The sequence below is a fragment of the Salminus brasiliensis genome, chromosome 6, assembly GCF_030463535.1.
Source record: "Salminus brasiliensis chromosome 6, fSalBra1.hap2, whole genome shotgun sequence".
NCBI classification, from domain to species: Eukaryota; Metazoa; Chordata; class Actinopteri; order Characiformes; family Bryconidae; genus Salminus; species Salminus brasiliensis.
In genome coordinates this window covers 3,809,643-3,822,511 of record NC_132883.1, presented here as the reverse complement: position 1 = coordinate 3,822,511, position 12,869 = coordinate 3,809,643, and the positions used below count along the sequence as shown (strand labels likewise).

The 12,869-nt window shown below is 43.5% G+C and overlaps 1 long non-coding RNA gene across 1 annotated transcript in view; it reads left to right on the top strand.

The window, feature by feature from the left end:
- Nucleotides 1–1,171: 1,171 nt before the first annotated feature.
- The window catches only part of LOC140556734 (uncharacterized), a 19,166-nt gene continuing 7,468 nt past the window's right edge, over nt 1,172–12,869 (top strand). Inside the window, exon 1 of the long non-coding RNA XR_011979758.1 lies at nt 1,172–1,256. This is a non-coding gene — a long non-coding RNA (uncharacterized lncRNA). The remainder of the gene's footprint in view (nt 1,257–12,869) is intronic.

Below are 12,869 nucleotides of genomic sequence, written 5' to 3'. Positions count from 1 at the left end.
CATATCTGGCTACAGTTGAGTTATTAAGGAATTTTGCTGCAGTTCAGTTTGGACAGGAAGGCCTGAGCAAAGAGGCTACAGTGAAGTTCACCTTCAATTTTATCAGCCGACTGTTGAGTTGCGAAGAATTCATCTGATTTCCATTCAAGCTGAGATCAGACAGACTTATATTAGGCCACAGGCCGGTTCAGATGGAATTTTGTTGGGCTACCCAACAAAACCCAAGTTTTCAAAGTTCTCGCAACTCATACAGTTTACTCATTTACTCCTCAATTATCGACAAAACATCCACTGGAATTTCATTGGAGTACAGTTGAGTTCAGGGCAAATCTTGTGCAACTTGGCTTTGGTTGGTCTCAGGTTCTCAAGATAACTTTAAGGTCAATATATGAAGATCATTTAAATCAGATGATTCTTTAAACTTAATGGAGTTATGAGATAATTAAAGCTTGTGAGGAGGACACCTATGTTTAAAGCTCCTTCTCCTTCCAGTCCAACCACCTACCACCTTCTACCATCCATGTGCCGTGATGAAGTTTTCATCACCTTCTCTCCTTCCTGTTGCTTAGTATCTCTCAGTCTTTTTTTTACTGTTCATGAATGGGATCTGGCCTTCTTACTCAAATGAGAATATGCCCAGAAGGTCAAAGGTCTCAGAGTTATCTCCCCTTGTAATTCTACAAAAGTCATTGGAATTTTATTAAAAATGGGCTTTTATAGTGTAGGTTAGACTCAGGTTTTCAAGGTAGGTCAATGAATCAGGTTTGATTAAAGCTCTTGCTTAAGAACTGTGATTACCACTGAGCCAAGAGCTTGAGACTCCATGCAGGACAGTGTTTGGGTCAGATCTAACAACTGCTTGAAATGGAGACCACTTTATCTAAAGCCCTCCACCCTACTGTCACACTCAAAGACAGCACACATTGTTTCCTCAAGGCTTTTAGCCTCACTTTGGAATGGCTTAGTTAAACATTATTCCAAGCTACATCTCTACTGCAGATTTGGGGAATAATTGGAGTCTAGGTCTGTTGCAGATGTGACACTGATATATGAAATTGAATTAAGGTGATGTGGATTTCTTTGGTTTACGTCATGCCTGAAGTTGATATTTTTAAAAGGATCAATCACTGAGTATTTATTTTTGTTTCTCTCGCTTCTCTGTGAGGAAACGAACAGCTCGGAGTGTCGCTAGCTATCCAGACAGGATTCCTGACCTGTTTCATATCAACATGGACTCAAATTCCTGGAGATTCAAGGTACTAAAACTTTTAAAGAAGTGATCGTTCACTCCAAACACAAGTGTAATCACTCTGCGTTACCAAATGCAAATGACATGCTTCAGAAACGACAGACTCAAACAGAGATGTCTCTGATATCCGTTTCGACAGAGCAAAGGCTACTTTGCCTTGACTGGTCAAAACACTTTGCTAAAAGCTCTTCAACGTTTAGGGCAAAGTTGGAGAGATGACTAGAGGCCATTCATTTGAACCATTAATGACACCCAGACTTGCCAATGTGGTAATAAAATCATTCAGAAATATCATATCAACAAGATCTCATAAAATTCACCCAAGTGCACCCAAGAACTTCATAACATCTGCACATACATATTTATACATATTTTACAATTCACAAGGACCTCCTGTCCACTGGTGTCGCTGTTTTTCCAAATTCACACAACCCAGCCTGTCATGAACTTGAAGAAGAATTCAGAAAACTGTGGCCTACTTTTCTTAACTTAAATTTCTTAACTTCTTTTACTTAACTTCTTTTTTTATTTTAAATATAGTTTAGATTAGGGTTTGAATTAGGTTCAGATATAGAATAGGTTATGATTGGATTAGGTTAAGGTTAGAATTAGCTTCAGGTTTAGTAGATTAATCTTAGGTTTAGGTTTAGGTGTAGTAGGTTAAGTTTATGTTTAGAAGGTTAAGTTTAGGTATGTATTGAGATGTAGGTAAAGTTTGGTTTAGGTTAGTTTAGGGTTTGAATTAGGCTCAGGTGTAGAAGGTTAGGTTTAGGTGTAGATTAAGGTTAGAATTAGGTAGGTGTAATAAATTAAGATTTGGTTTTGGTTTAGGTTAATGTGTAGTAGGTTAAGTTTAGGTTAGTTTAGGGTAAGAATTAGGTTCAAGTTTAGTAGGTTAAGTTTAGGTTTAGGTTAAGGTGTAGCAGGTTACGTTTAGGTATGGGTTGAGATGTAGGTAAAGTTTAGTTTAGGTTAGTTTAGGGTTTGAATTAGGTTTAGGTGTAGAAGGTTAAATTTAGATTAGGTTAAGATTAGAATTACAGAAAAGTTCTGGTTGTACTGGAAGGAGTTTTGGTTGTGGAGCGTGTCTTGGAGGGGCTGATGTGTTTACATTTAGGTATGGGTTGAGATGTAGGTAAAGTTATGCTTAGGTTAGGTTAGGGTTGGAATTAGGTTCAGGTGTAGAAGGTTAAGTTTAGGTTTAGGTTTAGGTGTAGTAGGTTGAGTTTATGTTAGTTTAGGGTTAGAATTACAGAAAATAAGTTCTGGTTGTACTGGGAGGAGTTTTGGTTGTGGAGCGTGTCTTGGAGGGGCTGGGATTGAGCGATGGGATTTGGATCTGGTGTAAATGAGTCTTAGGTGTGTTCACACTTGCATTTCTATTAGGCTTGGCATTGTCCAAATATATTCCTGGTACTCAAGTTTTAAAGATTCCTGAGGGAAATCTTGGAAGATCTTGATTTTGGTGCATTGTATGAAAAATTACAAAACGAATTACTACGTTCTGACTTTAAAAAGATTCCTCATACTGAATTAAATGATGAAATAACTGACGTTTGGAAAGCGCGAAGCTCCTCCTCCTTCCACAATTAGCATTAATACATTTCCATTTCTACAAATCATAGGTTGTGAAGAAGTCTTCACACCCTACTATCACTTCATCTCCTCCCTGTTGGTTCCATCTCTGATTCCTACTACTGTTCATTAGCTCAAAGTTCCAAGTCCTCAGAACTCTCCCCATTTCTCAGAAGAGGTCCAAACATGCCTTTAAAAGGTTCTTGGCACTAAAATGGATTGTTCTATGCCACCACCCCAAAATACATCTTCCCCTTTTTAGAGGAGTGCTCCTACATTTTCAAGAGGCTATGTTGGAACTTGCCAATGGAAGTTACAGATGAAAAAGCAGAGACATCCCATGCAGGTGAGCAGGGTGGCTCAGTATAGCATTATAAAAACTAGTGTTCACAGCTGCTTCAACTACTGTCCCTGTGTTTTGCCACCTCCAGCATCACCACCTGGCTTTAGACGTTAATGTTGTCCATGCTTTGATGTTTTCTGTCCTTTGTTTTGGGCCAGAATGGAGGTTCACTCGTGGGTTTGTGGCAAGGGTGGCTGTTGTTGACTCGTTCGTCTGGATTCAAGATGAAAGAACAATAAGGCCTTGAACTCCAGCTTCTCCTGAGAGGCTTCCATGCCCTCCACTTTATCGCGGTCACTTTCTCTGATCTACTCGATGACTGTGTGCGAGACAGAGGTGACGGAAAGCAATGAGTGCTTCACTTTACTCTCTCCCTCTCTCTCTCTCTCCCCACTCCACCTCTGTTATCCCTCTCTCTCTCAGTCTCTTCCATCACTCTCTCTCTCTTTCTATCCATCTTTGATTATTATGGTCTCTCTGATAGCATGGGAGTAGTGCCTTTTGTCTGTAATAGCTGTCCAATCAGCTCCTCAAACTCAATCTCTATTGCTACAGTGGACCCACACAGAACATCTTGCCACTAATTTCTACGGGCAATTCTAGTATGAAGTGCTTCCCTTTGGTCTGAGAGATCTGCCTTCTAATTATATTAATACTGTATGATTTCAGCTAATTATAACGTCAGTTACAGAAACTGTAGAATGGCATATAAACTATGTGTCCAAATATTTGTGGACACCCCTTCTAAAGAATGTGTTCAGCTACTCTAAGTTGCATCCGTTGCTGATCCAGATGTGCAAGTACACACACATACAGCTTGTCTAGGCCCGGTAAAGAAGTATTGCTAATAGAATAGGACTCCCGGGTGCAGATAATCGTGGACCTATTGGCAGGGCATGGGCTAGATGGGTATAAAGCCCCCCAGCATTGGGCTGTGGAGCAGTGGAGGAACTGTGTTCTCTGGGATGATGGTTGTGCTTTATCCAATGCCTTTGGGAGGTGTAAGGGAGTTGTGGATGATGAGGTGGGGTGGTGACCATTCAACATCCAATCAGTGCAATCATACCTTCACAGCAATGATCCAAACCACTGGAAGAAACAGGGAATGAGCCGGTGTCCCAATACTTTTGTCCATATAGTGTATGTGCTTAAGGCAGTTAGCATGTCTCTCATGTTGATATGAGCTCGTTTGTAGATCTTTTCATAATGATGTTCTTCATTAGAGTGGTGAGGCACGGACAGACAGATGTGAAGATGAAGTGAATGTGTGTTGAAAAGAGAGCAGAGAGAGAGAGAGAGAGAGAGAGAGAGAGTGAGAGAGAGAGAGCGCAAAAGAGCGAGAGAGCAGAGAGAGAGTGCGCAAGAGTGAGAGAGTGGGGAACCTACGTGTCTCCCTCAAGTGTCTCCAGCTCACCTTTAATCTATGGAAATGCGCTCCAGCAGATGAGGCGTAATTGTAAGTGCAGTTTGACCATTCAAATGTCTGAGGGCTGGCTTGATCAGCGGGCCAAGGATGGAGGGAGATAATCACCGTCGCCCACGGCGTCCTGATGATGGGGCCGGGATTCATTCACCAAGCAGAAAAACAAATTAAAGCCCTCCCGGGCGAGCGGCCCATTAGACAATAGCATATATAAATATTTTATCTTGGGCGCTACAGGTTAGCAAAGGTTTAGTACATCCTCATTCACACAAGGGCCTGCACTTCAGCACGGGGCCTTTGTCTCATCTTGGGTCTTAAATGAAGAGATACAGGCCGCCTTTCCTTCACGCGGTGAGTGCTCTTCCTGTTTCAGTACTAAATTCAGGGTTTATTTGTTGTTGTCCCGTCGAACACACTTCTAGAAATGAATTAAGGGCCATTTTTGACCTATAAAATGAAATGCAGTCATTTTTCAGTGCATGTGAAAGTCTGAGTTTTATAAAAAAATTATATTATTATAAAATTAAATACAATTATATTATTTATTGAGTTTAATATGCAACCCATGCAAGTGTAGTTTCTCATTGGTCAGAATAGTGACCGGGAATACATGTTTTCACAGTTTCTTCTTTATTTCTTGAAATATATATTTTTATTTTAAATAAACATATACATATATATTTTATATATATTTTTTTTTTCTGCTCCAGAAAGTCATATTCTATTTGCAAAAGTGCAGGAAACTGGTTTAGTATAGAATTATAATGACATGTTTACTGTTATTTACATCAATTGCATTATAAACATTTATAAACTGCTCATTAATGGTAAAAGTGAAAATAAGTTAAACTCATAAACTTCAAAGAACACTGGTGGATCCATACCTCAATTCTTCATTCGATTGATAGGAATTTACAGATTAGCAGAGAGCGACCAATTCATTGCGCTGTGGAGCAGTGGAAGAACTGTGCTCTCTGGAATGATGGTGGTGGTGCTCTATCCAGTACTTTGGGATAAACTGGGTAGTTGAGGATGACATTTACATTTACGGCATTTAGCAGACGTTCTTCTGCAGAGCGACTTACAAAAGGGCTTTGCTATTTACCCAAGAAAAACCTCGTAGTTTGAAAAGGCTCAAAATACAAAGATCCTCTAATCTTAAACTCTACTAAACACAAGTCAGTAAGGAGACCACTCTGCTATTCGCCCAAGTCCTCTCAGAAGAGGAGGCTCTTCAGTCTGGGTTTGAGGACAGCGAGTGTTGGACTCTGCTGTTCGGACACCCAGGGGAAGTTCGTTCCACCACTTCGGTGCAGGACAGTAAAAAGCCTGGACGCTCATCTTCCGTGGATTTTGAGGGATGGCGGGTCGAGCCGAGCCGTACTCGAAGCTGGAAGGGCTCTTGGTGCAGATCGGCTTTTGACCATTACCATCAAGTATGGAGGGGCTGGCTGGTCCGTTCTGGGCTTTGTAGGCCAGCGTCAAGGATGAGGTGGGGTGGTGATCATTGTTGCTGCTCTTGTTGCTGAATGCAGTCAAATCCTCACATCAGTGCTCCTCCTCCAAGATCTAGTAGAAAGCCTTCTTCTTCTCTGGACAGTGGAGACAGTTACTCCAACAGAAGCAGGACAACCTTTTTAATACCCTTGATTTCAGAAGAAGCCGTGGATGAGCAGTCCCTCCCTTCTGCAGTTGTTCAGTGCTATGCACTGATTCTCCACACTTTAAGCCACTCTACAGTGTCTCTCTGTGTACTGAGCATTGTTTCAAAATCACAATCCTCTCATAAAGAGTTTAGTTTACCGTGCAAAACAGGACTCAGCTGTCCCCAATCAAACTGCCTCTGAGATTTATGAAAATTATCAGAAGAACCATGAAGAGACCAAAACCAATGCATTGTGCATTGAATCTGAAAGTTCAATCGTTCCTAACTCCACAACTCATCTCAAAGGTACTGGATGGAGCTCCACCACCATCATTCCAGAGAACACAGCTCTTCCACTGCTCCACAGCTCAATGCTGGGGGGCTTTATACCCCTCTAGCTCATGCATTGTGTGCATACATTAGAATGGTTGTCCAAAAACATATGGACTATATTCTGTGTATGCAATATATATGTATGTATCATTTAAAATATAAACCCTATGGTTTATGATAAATGTGCACACAATGCCGTGTATCAGCCTTTCCATATTAGGTACCACTAATGGAGTCTTGAGCAAGGCCCTCAACCCTCATTTCTCCAGGGGTGCTTCAGCATGGCTGACCTTTCCAAGCTGGGCAATGCAAAGAGAAGAACCATCATTCCAGAGAACACTGCTCAACATTCTCTGCTCTCCATAAAATCCTCTCAGAACTAACTCTCTCTTTTTACCTTCCCTGAGTAAATGGCCACCCAGCCTGACCTGCTGGAAGATTGCCCGCTGAGGTCCCCTGTACCAGTCCGACCAGTAGGCTCCCCACACACCACCACCCATACCATACCAGCGGCACACCCTCCTACCACTGCTACCTGTTTAATGACCATGTTAAAACCTAAATGGACTCTTAACTATCTGCCACTATTATTAATATCACCACTATTAACTATCTGCTGAATCTGGTTTGGTCATTTTAATCAATAATTAATAAATAGTTCTCACCAGAGGAGGATGGGTCGGGTCCCCCTTGTGAGTCTTGGTTTCTCCACCAGCTCTGAGGGAGTTTTTCCTTGCCACTGTCGCCGTTGGGGTCTGCTCACTGGGGGTCTTTGATCCTTCATGTCTTACGTTATTTACGTTCTTTCTCCTTTTTATCTCTGTCTTTCATTAATTACTAATTATATAAAGCTGCTTTGTGACGACAACAGTTGTAAAAAGCTATACAAATAAAACTGACTTGACTTGACTTGACATTGTACTGTATGAAGGCTTCATTTTACTTGATTTATTTTTTTATTTGATGAAAAATAGCCACACATTTTGTTTTAGTTTTTTTTGTAGCTATTTGACATCAAAGAAAGCCCTGGATCAAACCCACTCTGTAAAAAGTGCAAAATAACAGTGATTTAAAGTGTTTTTGAAGTTTGAATTGTTCTCAAATTGTTTTTATTTTATTTCAGATTTTATATTAAATTTCTCCCCAGTTTGGATCGCCAATTACCCAACCCATACATATCCCCCCTCCACCCCCCCCCCCCCTTATCACATGCAATGTTCCTGACACTGGGAGGGTGAAGACCGACCCCTGTCTCGTCCAGCGCATGCAAAGCCAGTCACCGCCTCTTTTTCCAAACTGCCGCCGATGCAACGGCACCAGGCAACCAACACATCTGGAGGAAAGTGCTGGGTACCCATCTCTGATGCACCGGCCAGCAGACGCCAGTTCCAACCAGCAGTGCCCTGGAATGATGCGGGGAGAAGGCGCCTTCTACCCACCCTGGAGAGAGCAAGGCCAGTTGTGCTCTCTCTGGCTCTGGCTGCTGATGGCTAGCAGCAAGACTGGGATTTGAGCTAGCGATCCTCCGGTTATAATGACAGTGCCTTATTTATTATTATTATTATTATTATTATTATTATTATTATTATGAATTATACAGCTTTTCCTACATACATTCATTGTTTAGCTTGAACCGACAAACCCAGAATTGCGGTTGAGTCACATGTGCCATTCCAGACAAAAACACCAAATGGGCCTCCATTGCTACTCTTGGCCTGTTTTTTGCTTTTAGTGTCAGTTGGCCTGTATCAGCAGGCTTGTAATGGAGAAGTGGGTTTACCGCGTGGGGCACGAATGATTTCCCTCAGCCCCGTGTCGATGTTGATGGTCTGATTAGCTGACAGCAGGCAGCTGTAATTATCTCAGCCGGCGTTAATGACTGTGGCCGCGTGCACGGCGGGAGCACGAAGTGAGAGCCAGTGCTCTCCTCCTCCTCCTCCTCCTCCTCCTCCTAGCGCTCGGATGTAATGAGGCTCGTCCTCTAATGAGCGGGATTTAATGGATTTATCGCCGTTTAGGACTCCATGAGACTCCCTCGAGTCAAATAGCTCTAATTGGTGTTTAGAGATTGCAGGGGGTGAAAAAAAGAACATTAGTAAAGTCTCGTAAATGTGACCAAGCTTCACTGGTCCAAAACCTGGATTAGAAAGGCTGCAGGCTGGTGCTTGAAAGTCCTGGTCCTGCAGCGCTCTAGCACTGTTCATTATAGTGTTTAGCCTCCTCTGACTTGACCATAGGAAGGGCTTCCAGTGAGATCACACTATTGAAATTAAACGTGCTACGAAGGGTTCTTTGAGCGATGCCATAGAAGAACAATTCTTTGCTCTAAGCTCTACCAGCAACAGCAGGTCTGGAGCTCTGCTGCAGTTACTGAGTCAGTTGGAGGCTTTTCTGCACTCTGCTCTGAGCTCAGCACTCGGCCCTGACCCCGCTCTGTAACTTTTCGTGGTCTGACAGACACTCGGTGGCTGAGCTGCTCTCACAGCTATACCACTCACAGTTGATGGGAGAAGATCTAGGAGGCAGATCCTAGGGAAATTATAAAATTGCACCAGCTGACTTCTTGTTGTTGTTGGTGCAGCGGTGTTTTCTATTACATACAGAACCACGCTGGAGTTCAGTGAGCTCTTCAGAACCTCCCATTCTTTCACTAATGTGTGTAAGAAAGGCCTACTGCAGGACTAGGAGCTTGATTTTATACACCTGTGGCAATAGGACAGAATGAAACACCTGTCCAAATACTTTTGTCCATTTAACGTAATGCCTTCTTAAGTTCCTACTTGAGGTTAGGCTATATCCCTTAACAGCACAACAGATGTCCAGCTTTCCTACGTAAAATAAAGACGCTTTGGGGTTTCTCTGCACATCAATGAGGGCAGTTGGTCACTTCTTACACTGTTTGCACTGGGCAGCTGTCAGAGTCGGCGCAACCTCGCACCCTGTGATCAATACTAATTTGGTGTTAATGTATGTCCATTGATCAGCCATTAGTCAATGGACGCACACAGAGGTTACACACAGTGCCTGACGTCTTTGTTCAGTTTCGCTACATTCCATTGTTGCAGTTTAGAGGAACGGTGGGGGATCTACCACGCCGTGGAGCAGTAGATACTGCTCTAATACTGCTCTCAGAGCCAAGATCCACAGCAATTACTACTTATATTAACATATTAATGCATTTTCACTTGCCTTATGAAATCCAATCTCAGAAAACGCATTCCGATTACACCCCGTAACACAGCAAGGCTTATCACACACTAAGGCATATTATCGGCTTATATTATAGGCTGTTTAATGGGGTTAAAAGTGGACAAAAAAACCCCATTAATCTCTGACCACCTCTGAATATGGTTTGAGCGATCCAATTACAGTCTGATCCCGGTGCATCTTGGGGGGTGTGCCTTTACACCTGATCCAATCCGATCACAAAAGCTCTGGTGTAAATGCCAGGTGTAAACAGGCTCTGTCCGTTAATAAGCTAATGTAGTTGTATATTTTTAAAGGTATTTAAGCTCCTCCCACTCTCACCCTACAACTTAGGCCTACTTGAAGCCCCACCGGCCACAACATCCTTACCACGGTGGACGCCCATGTGTCCCTAGTGTCTTCTTTTTCAAAAAGCAAAAATATGGTGCAAAACTCCATAGGCCCTATTTTAGCAATCTTTTTGGTGAGCTGTCAACTGTGCACGTGCCGCTTGATTTAGGGGGTGAGTCGGTGTGTCTTTGCTATGGTAACGACGTGAAACTCGAAATGCTCAGAAGTCATGTACTGAGTTTCCTAATTAATCATGGGTGTGTTTGTTTGGGCGTAACCTGCAGTTATAAACCAATCAGCGTGTCTCTCGCCATCGCTCCCTTTAAGAGCCAGGTGCGGTCAGACTGACCTTGGCGGGTTGCTATTTCAGTGGTGTAAAGCGTGGGGGGGTGTACGAGCGCCGGGCTGCACACGCCTGTGTTGACAATTCACTGCCAAGATAGCAACGAACGTCTGACTGTTGACGAATGAACATCTGTCTAGGCTGTTTTCAGTCAGTGGAGCTCCTCCTGTGTTTTCTGCTGCCGAGATACGTAGCAATACGCCAGAAAATGACCTGAACACCCCTCATTTCGAGACCACCGTGCCCATCAGTGCAGATAGCTTCACAAGCAGCGTCACTATTTAAACGACGCAGGCGGAAGGAGTGAAAATAGACTGTTGGAGGGGTGGAAGATAGCTACCAGCATCGCGGCGCGTCCTGTGCAGGGTGTCAGATAGGGCCCCATGTCTGAGAACATCTACTCTAACGTTTTCCAAGCCCTGAAAACTCGCTCCGTCTGCCGAGGAGAGAGTTTATTTTGGCTAGCAGCAAGCCTTCACTCACTCCATATGCTGGGAGAGTGAAATCTAGCACTTAGAGACACGCTATAATTGAATAAAAAGGACTTTAAACCGAGGAGGCTACAAAACAGGCTAACTAAATGCTGCGTCTGACTGAGCCGCTAATCTTGCAGCTTCCCGCCAAAGCGCCGAGGCCTCCAGAGGAAGAAAGGAGGAAGAACACTTTGAACGTCTTCTTGTTTATTCCTGCTCTCTTCCCATATTTACTTCTGAGCCGTCACTCATCTTCCCTTCTCGCCTTGTTCGCTCTCCCCTGCGGCTTTTCTCTGTCTCTCTTTTACACACTCTCTCTCTCTCTCACACACACACACACAGGCTGTGGGAGGGCGCTGTTGCGAGCTCAGAGATGTGAAGGAGCATCTGAAACCAATTAGGGTGCTAAAGCAGCCACCCAAAGACTCGGTGACGGATAGGCCTCATGTATTTATAGCTGAGGTAATTGGCAACACACACACACACACACACACATAGACACACACATATTTGTATTCCTGTCCTTGTGGGGTGTGTCTATCTTCTGTGTGAGGGTACGTTATCCTCATCAAAGCAAAATGGGATAAAAAATAGGATACACCAGTGCTGTGATCATGATGGTCCCAGATGGTGCCAGACTGGTCCTCTTGGTGTCATAGATGCCGTTCTATTGGCTGAATCCACGTGTCATAAACATCATGACTAAGAAAGTGTTTTTTTGCGTGCCAATGTACTGCTGAGTACACTATGTGTCCAAATGTTTGTGGACACCCCTTCTAATGAATGCATTCAGCTACTTTAAGCTGGCACATATCTGCACACACAGCTTGTCTAGTCTCTGTAGAGAAGTACCGCCAATAGAATATTGGCTAGAGGGGTGAAAAGCCTTTCAGCATTGAGCTGTGGAGCAGTGGAATCAAATCCTCACAGCAATGATAAAAATACTTGAAACTTTTTCCCTGGACAGTAGAGACGGATACTCCAACAGAAGCAGGATAAGCTCTGTTTTAATACCCTTGATTTTGGAAAGGAATGAGCAAGTGTCCCAATACTTTTGTCTGTTTAGTGTAGCTGCTGTTATTAAATACAATGATAATGAAGGGCTTTAATGGGAGTGCTCAGGCTAAACACAGCATGTTAAACAGTAAGTGCGCTTGCTAGTTGCTGAAGTAGATGTATAAAAGACTTGCACTAGGTGACCTGGGTGAGGTTGATGGAATGTATTAGTTAGTTAAGATGGTTGATCAGCTTAGCTCTTGAACTGGTCAGCCAGCATGACCAAGGTTGTTGGCATGCATTACCATACTGGTTGACTGGCATGACATGCCTATTCCCAACTTGAAAATGAAACGCCAGCTCAGACCACCTAAAGCCAACTACCAGCAAATCTGGTATCTTACCCTATGAACTGCCATTCAAAGTTTGGACCGGTTCAAGTCAGGCCAGAATGGTTCAAAACTGGACGCCCATAGACGTCCATGGAGTCTCCTGTCACTCTGTGCTCACTGGGTTTAATTACATAGTGTGTTTAGGATGACAAGGTGAACCAGCTCAACTGGGAGGACCACCACTGGCCACCTCGCTCCTTCCATCCATTCATTTTCTTATGCACTTCGTCTTGGTCAGGGTTGCAGTGGTTTCCAGAACCTACATGGAACCATTGGGCCCTAGGAGAGGGCAGCAGTCTGTGGCAAGCATGGTCACCACATTAGGTTTTTAGCTGTCCAGCCCTCACCACATTGCCATGAACCATCCATCCATCCATCTACTTACCTACCGTGAATCGTTGGGTACAAGGCAGGAATACCGCAGGAGAGGGCAGCAGTCTGTGGTGGTGACCATGCTTGCCACAGGCACCATGGTTTTTAGCTGTCCGGTCTTTAACAACATCACCCCAATCCATCCAGCCATCCAAGTGTTATCCGCTTATCCAGGTCAGGATTTTTCA